Below are 7,476 nucleotides of genomic sequence, written 5' to 3'. Positions count from 1 at the left end.
TTCTATGTGGAGCATGCGCAATGTCACATTGACCAGGACAGAGAGACATGGAGCTGTTTTCTCCGGCAGCGTCTGCGATCGGCTTCAAAGAGCAGCGCTCAGAGCAGGTGTGTGGGAGCCTTGTTGGGAGAAAGGAACGGAGAGAATTCACAAGTCCCAAGTAAAGGTTAAAACCCCGAAAAAGACCCTTCAGGCCCGGGTCAGGAGGAGGCGGTCTCTGATCAGGGAAGCGGCCCAGGGTTACAGCCGCCATTTGTTTGAGGGAAGAGGGAGCGCGGGCCTGGGGGCCGCCATCTTGAGAAGGTCAAGGTGCAGGAGGGCGGGGCTATCTGGGTCTGGAGAACAATCAGAGGAAAGGGAAGACCCATTGTTATTGATTAATTCCACGAACACAGCTTCACTGGGCGGTCCTGCAGGAATATCCTCTCTCAGTCCTGCTGGGATGTTTCACCCCATCAGAACCAGCAGCTCTCCTCCTCTCTCAGCTCCCCTTCTGTCCTTCCTGCAGCATCTGTCCCCTGGAACATTGAGCTGCCTGTCCTGTCCCTCCCTAGATGTGTTTCTGTAATACCTGTGATATCCCAGTCCCATCTTAGATTACTTCGCTAAAGTCAGGAATGCACTCTATGGATATTTCTTACATCTGCAATTATTTAATACTCACTTATGGGTTTTTAATCTAATCTTTTTTGAAACATTTAATTCACATCCAAACATTTGCAATGGTGGGATTTGAACCTGTGTCCAGGGAACATTTGCTGAGTTTCTGGATTAATTATCTCACAATAATGCCATTAGTCCATCACTTCGCCTGCTCACAGTTTGCGCATTCCACTGTAACATGAATCAAAACCCTTTCTTACTGCACAATTGTTTGATCCTGCACTCTGTGATATGACTCAGTATCTCTCATGTGGTATCCCTCACTGTGTGGGGCAAATTGCTGCTTCTGTCAGCGCCTCTCACTCTTGAGGCTACTCCAGATCCTGAGCCAACAGAATTCTCCACTCCAGAGAGATGAGGCAGCACAGACCAGGATTGGAGACTGGGATTTTCCAGACCTCTGTGGGGCTTAATGCCATTCTACATGTGTAACCCTCACAGCATCAGTCAAATTTCCCATTCTGCCTATTTCTGTGTCTTCTACAGGTACTCAAGGAGTTCATGACTCAATAGACTTGCCAACTGCTGGTTGGGACGATGGTTGGTCAGCCAGAGAGACAAAGGTCAGGGAGGTTGGGAGTCTTCAATAAATCCTGCCGCCAGGTAAGATCATTCCAGTGCACAGAACAGAGAGCAATTAGAGGGCTCCAAACATCAGCTAACAAGACATGACATAAATATAGTACTGGAGGGTGAGTACAGTCCAGACCCACACCAGGCTCAGTCACCACCTTTACTTTAAGTTTGGTTTTGTACTGAGACAGCATCAAGAGTTCCCAGTTTTCAATCCAGATATGTGCTATCTTGGTGAGCATCAGGACAACAGAGGGGAAAGCAGGCCTCCCACGAGATGGTGGTAATGCTTCCTGGGATCTTCCTGTTCCCTATTCCCTCTCCAACACTGTATCTCTGGCTTGTATTGAGGAGCAGTGTCTTCAATCATTCTAACTCCTATAACAGTTCCTATCTCTGTCTTCTCCTCCCCTCTCACCAATTATTTCACATATTTGAAACCTCCAGTTCAGATGACCATCCATATCGCTGTAACTTGCTTCAGTCTCTCCAACATGCCTTGTCTCGATAGTCTCCCTCTCCAACAACTGGAGACACAGGGTCTGTTTCTGTGCTGCATGACTCTTCGGCTGAGGTTTCATAAATGGAATGTGTTGCATTTGCCTATGTTGGGCTCATATCCCTTCAAACCTTCTCCTCTCCATGTACCTGCCCAAGTGTCTTTTCCATGTTGTAATTGTACTTGTTTTTGCCATTTCCTCTGGAAGTCCATTCCGTCTATGCACCATCCTCTGTGGAAAATGTTGCCCCTCAGCTCCCTCTTTAAATCCTTGCTCTGTCACCTCACGTTTATGCCTCTAGCTTTGGACTCACCTACCCTTGGCTATTCACCTTACTTAGGCCCTACATGGTTTCATAAGCCTTTATAAAGTCACCCCATGGCCTCCTCTGCTGAGGAGAAATATTGACAACAATGTTACAAATATCTCCAACTCATGTACTCAATGCTCTGACCAATGAAGACAGGTGTGCCAAATGCTGCTTTCCCCACCACTCTGTCCACCTGTGATGGCACTTCCAACTAACCATGTTACTGCACCTCTTGGTCTCTCCCTGTTTGACAACACAGTCCAGGGCCCGACTATTAACTGTATTAGTCCTCCCTGGTTTGACTTAATTCAATCCAGCACCTGAATTAAATTCCATCTTTCATTCCTTGGCCCACTAGCCCAGTTGATTAATATCCCTTCGATAACTATATTCCCTGCCCACTCTTCCACTAATCTTGGTATCCACAAACATACTAACAGAGACTGCTATATTTTCACTCAGATTGTTTATGTAAATGGTGCACCAATCCTGAAAGCAGACTGCTGGTCAGAGGCCTCCAGTCTGAACAACAACCCTCTCCCACCTCCCTCTGTCTCCCACTGTCATCCCATTGTGTATCCAGTTGGTGAGCTCTCCCTGATCCCTTGTGATCTACCCTTACTTACCAATGTGTCATGCTACACCTTGACGTCTGTTGCTCTGCCTTCGTCTTCTTGGTCACATCTTGAACAAACTCCAATCAAGTTTGTGAGACATGTTTTCCCACGCACAAAGCCATGCTGGCTGGTTGTAATCAGTCCTTATCTTTCCCACTGCAAGTAAGTCATATCTCTCAGAATGACCTTCAACAACTGACTCACCCTGATGTCTGGCTCACCAGTCTGTACACCCCTGGCTTTCTCTTGCACCCTTCCTTAATTAATGGCACAATATTATAATCACAGTCAGACAGTCATACTGCACTGTTGGTTAGCACTAACCATACTCTAAAACTGATCTCGTCCCACCTGCCTGTTCCTGGATTATATCCCTTCAAACCATTCCTATTCCTGGAGTAATCCAAATGTCTTTTAAACATTGTAATTGTCCCCATGTTCACCCCTTCCTTGGGAAGTTCATTCCACACACAACCCATCCTCTGTGTAACAAAGTGCCTCTCGTGTCTTTTTTTTATATGTCTCTCCTCTAAACTTAAAAATGTAGTGCCTTGTCTTGAAACTCCCCTGTCCATGGGAAAAGACAACTCCCATTAACTCTATCTATCCCCCTCATGACTTTATAAACTTCTATGAGGTCATCTGTCAACATTCAGGTTTCAGTGAAAAAATGTGTTGCTAGAAAAGCGCAGCAGGTCAGGCAGCATCCAAGGAACAGGAGGATCAACATTTCGGGCATCAGCTCTTCTTCAGGCTTTTTCACCAACACATTTTCAGCTCTGATCTCCAGCATCTGCAGTCCTCACTTTCTCCTCAATAAAAAAATACTAATCTCTCCAGCCTTTCTTTATAACTGTAACCTTCCATACCCGTCCACGTCCCAGTAAATCTCCTCTGAACCCTCTCCAGCTTAATAATATCCTTCCGATATCCTGGGCGACCAGAACTGGACACAGTATTCCAGAAGAGGTCTCAGCAATGGACTGTATAATCTCAATGTGACTTCCCAACTCCTATATCCAAAGGACTGAGCAATGAAAGGAAGTGAGGCAAGCACCTTTTTTTGACCATCCTGTCTCTCCATGTTGCAAGCTTCACAGAATTATGTCCCTGAACCCCGAGTTCTACAACACACTACCGAAGGTCCTATCATTAATTGTATAAGTCCTGCCCGTGTTTGTTGCACCAAATGCCTTACCTCACATTTATTCAGATTGAACTCCATCTACTATTTTTCAGCCATTCACACATTTCATCAGGATCCCTTTGTCATCTTAGAAAACCTTCTTCACTGTCCACAATGCCACCCTCCAGTCTAACAGCCTATCACACATAGCTCTCTATGGTACAAACATCTCTGCTAGGGCCCCTACAATTTCTTCACCAGCTTCCCACAATGTCTTAATATACATTTGATCAGGTCCTGGGGATTTATCTACCTTTGTGTATTAAAACCTCCAGCACCTCCTTTCCTATAATGTGGACTCATTTCAAGACATTGAGTCACAGAGGTGTACAGAACAGAAGTAGATCCTTCAGACCAAATCCTGCATGACGTATCTAGTCACATTTGCAAGAATGTTGCCAATATCCCTCTAAACCCTTCCTATTCATACACCCATTCACATGCCTTTTAAATGTATTTCTATCAGCCTCCACTATTTCCTCTGGCAGCTTATTCCATCCACTCTGCAGGAACCAATTGTCCTTTAGGTCCCTTTGAAAATTTCCCCTCGAACTTTAAAGCTATGGCCTGTCAGTTTGTAATCCCCCCAACCTGGGGAAAAGACCTTGTCTATTCACCCTATCGATGACCATCATGATTTTAAACTCCTTTATCAGGTAACTCCTCAGCCTCCCATGTTCAAGTGAATTCAGCCCCAGCTTATTCAGCTTTTCCCTGCAGCGCAAACCCTACAACCCTGGCAAATCCTTGGTCACCTGAACCCTTTCATGTTCCACAACATCCACAGCATTGAGACCAGAATTGCACACAGTATTCCAATAGTAGTCAGGCCAAACACTGTTTAGTTCCCTGAGCACCCCAGTCTTTATCCACAGTAAGTTCCAAAGTGAAATATTTGTTTTGGACCTTGTAGTTTCACACATCGTTGCCTTCATTGATCATTAAGGAGACTGGGTTTGTCCCGAGCTCTTCTTTTGCTCTTAATACACTTGTAGAGTCTCTTTGGATTCTCCTTAACTTTCTCTGCCAAAGCGATCTCGTGTCCCCTTTTTACATTCCTGATTTCCATCCTAAATGTATTGCTACAGCCCTGATGCTCCTGAAGGGATTCCCTTGAGTCAGCCAGTTATATCTGACATGTGACCCTTTTCTTCTTGACTGGAGCCTCGAAACTCAGCCAGTGTTTCCTAATTCAGTCAGCATTGAGCTGCACACTAACAGGAACACGCTGGCGTTGAACGCTCCTTTTATCTCGGTTTTAAAATATTCCTACTTACCAGACTTCCCTTTATCTGCAAATAGCCTCCCCAAATCTACTTTAAAAATTCATGACTATCTTGCTCCATTGTATAACTTGAACTTGTGGACCAGGCCTGTCCTTTTCCATCACTATTTTCAAACTATTACAAATCTGGTGACTTTCTAAAGTGCGTCCCTGCTAACACCTCAGTCCTGTTCCCTACCTTGTTTCTCAAGTGGAGGTCAGGTTTAGCCCCATTCTCCAGTTGGGTCATTTACATAATGACTGGGAGTTTCTGGAACACTTTACAAATTCCTTCCATCCAACTGCTTAACACAGTAGCAATCCCAGTCCAGGTTTGGAAAGGTTAAAATCCCCTACCATTACAACGCTATCATTCTAACAGATATCTGAGATCTCCTGACATATTTGCTCTTTCATCTCCCATTGCCTATCGCTTTTGTACAATCGGAGCAAACTGATGACTAATTTTTATTTCTCAGTTCCACTAATATCATTTAACTCGGCGATCCTGAATGAATATTCCCTCGAGGTACTGCTGTGATGTTTTCCCCCAATCAAAACCACCACCTCTCCTCCTGTTTTGCCTCCTGTTCTATCCTTCCTGTAGCCTCTGTCCCATGGAACATTGAGCTGCCAGTCCTGTCCCTCCCTTATCTGTGTTTCTGTAACATCTATGGTATCCCAGTCCCATGTTCCCTTCCATGCTCTGGGTTCATCTGCCTTATCTGTGCGGCCCCTTGCATTGAAATAAATGCAGTTTAATTAATCAATTTTCCCTCATTGCCTGCTATGTTCTTGCCTGCCTTGTCTATTTAAATTGCTCTCTTGAACATTTATACCAGCCTCAAACTTCTTTCTGGCCTTACGACTGTTTGCAGTCCCACATCCCTGCCAGACGATTTTAAATCCTCGCGAGCAGCTCCAGCAACTCTCCCCACCAGGATGTTGGTTCCCCCTCCTGTTCCCAGTTCAGGTATCTTCCCCACCCTGTCTACCTGTGCTGACACCTTCAGACATCCAGGGACTTGTCCACCAAGGTCCCTGTATTCCTCAGTACTCCAAGAGGACCTACCATTCATGATGGATATCGTCCGTTTATTAGACTTCCCACAGTGCATTACCTCACAGTGATCAGAAGTAAACTCCATCTTCCATTACTCTGCTCAGTTTATCATCTGATCGATATCAGACTGCAGCCTGAGACCATGCTCCTCACTGTGGACAACACCCTCACCTTTCATGTCATCTGCAAACCTACCAATGATACCTTCTGCTTTCACATCTGAGATATTAATGTACATAATAACCAGCAATGGTTCCTGTACAGAACCCTGTGGTACACCCGCTGGGCAAAGTTTTCCAGTTGTGAAAAACCTGCTCCACCAATTATGGATCCAATTTTCCAACTTGCCTTGGATTCCATGGGCTCTTTCCTTTTGGACCGGCCTTCCATGTGAGACCTTGTCAAAGACATTAATAAACACCATGTTACCACACCATCTGCACTGGCCTCATCAATATCAGAGGACAGTCCTCTACCAAATCCATACAGACAATCCCTAATGTATTCCTGTCCTTTTGAATGTTGATTCATCGTGTCCCTCACAATTGTTTCCAATATTTTCCCTCCCCCTGTTGTCAGACTATCTTCTCTGTAATTACCTGGCCTATCACTGCTGCTCTTGAACAAATGAACCACATTCGCCATCCTCCAGTCATTCAGCACTTCACCTGTGGCCAGCAAAGTTTTAAATATATCCGCCAGGGCCCCAGCAATCTCCTCCCTTACCTCCTATAGCAGCCTGGGATATATTTTATTGTAACTGGGAATTTCTCCACCTTTTTGCCTGTGAATACATTTAACGCCTCCTTCTCATTGATCATAAGATGTTCCAGAGCCTCACCATCCCAACTGAAATCCCTACAATGCCTTTCTCCTGAGTGAATACAGATGGGAAGTATTCATTGAAGACCTCACCTGCTTCCTCTGGCTCCATGCACAGATTGTCCCTTTGGTTTCTAACAGGCCCCACTGCTTAGTTGGGGATCCTCTTCCTCTAACTGTACTTATTAAATATCTCGTGGCTTATCCTGAACATTATCTGCTAAGGATATTTTGTGACCATTGTTTGCCCGTTTATTTTTAAGAAACCCCACCCCCACCCCCCGCGCTTTCTATCTAACACCTTTGTTACCCATTATTGTTAGTGTTGTCCATTTTGCCTGAGTTTCCACAAGGTTGTAAACCATTGAATATTTATGTTCCACATTTTGTTTACCCTGTAACCACATCTCTCTGGTATCTAAATCTCTTTCAGCTGTGTCACAAATCCAGCTAACTTATTGAAGATACTTTGTCTATG

At 44.9% G+C, this 7,476-nt stretch overlaps 1 long non-coding RNA gene across 7 annotated transcripts in view; it reads left to right on the top strand.

Annotated features, from left to right (window-relative positions):
• The first annotated feature begins 38 nt into the window (after positions 1-38).
• LOC140494441 (uncharacterized) overlaps positions 39-7,476 on the top strand; it is a 56,271-nt gene continuing 48,833 nt past the window's right edge. For all 7 annotated transcript variants that reach the window (XR_011963963.1, XR_011963962.1, XR_011963958.1 and 4 more), the window contains exons 1-2: positions 39-107; positions 1,150-1,266. This is a non-coding gene — a long non-coding RNA (uncharacterized lncRNA). The remainder of the gene's footprint in view (positions 108-1,149; positions 1,267-7,476) is intronic.

Source organism: Chiloscyllium punctatum, chromosome 24 (genome assembly GCF_047496795.1).
Source record: "Chiloscyllium punctatum isolate Juve2018m chromosome 24, sChiPun1.3, whole genome shotgun sequence".
NCBI classification, from domain to species: domain Eukaryota; kingdom Metazoa; phylum Chordata; class Chondrichthyes; order Orectolobiformes; family Hemiscylliidae; genus Chiloscyllium; species Chiloscyllium punctatum.
The sequence above is the reverse complement of the archived record's forward strand: the minus strand, read 5'-3'. Positions and strand labels throughout refer to the sequence as shown.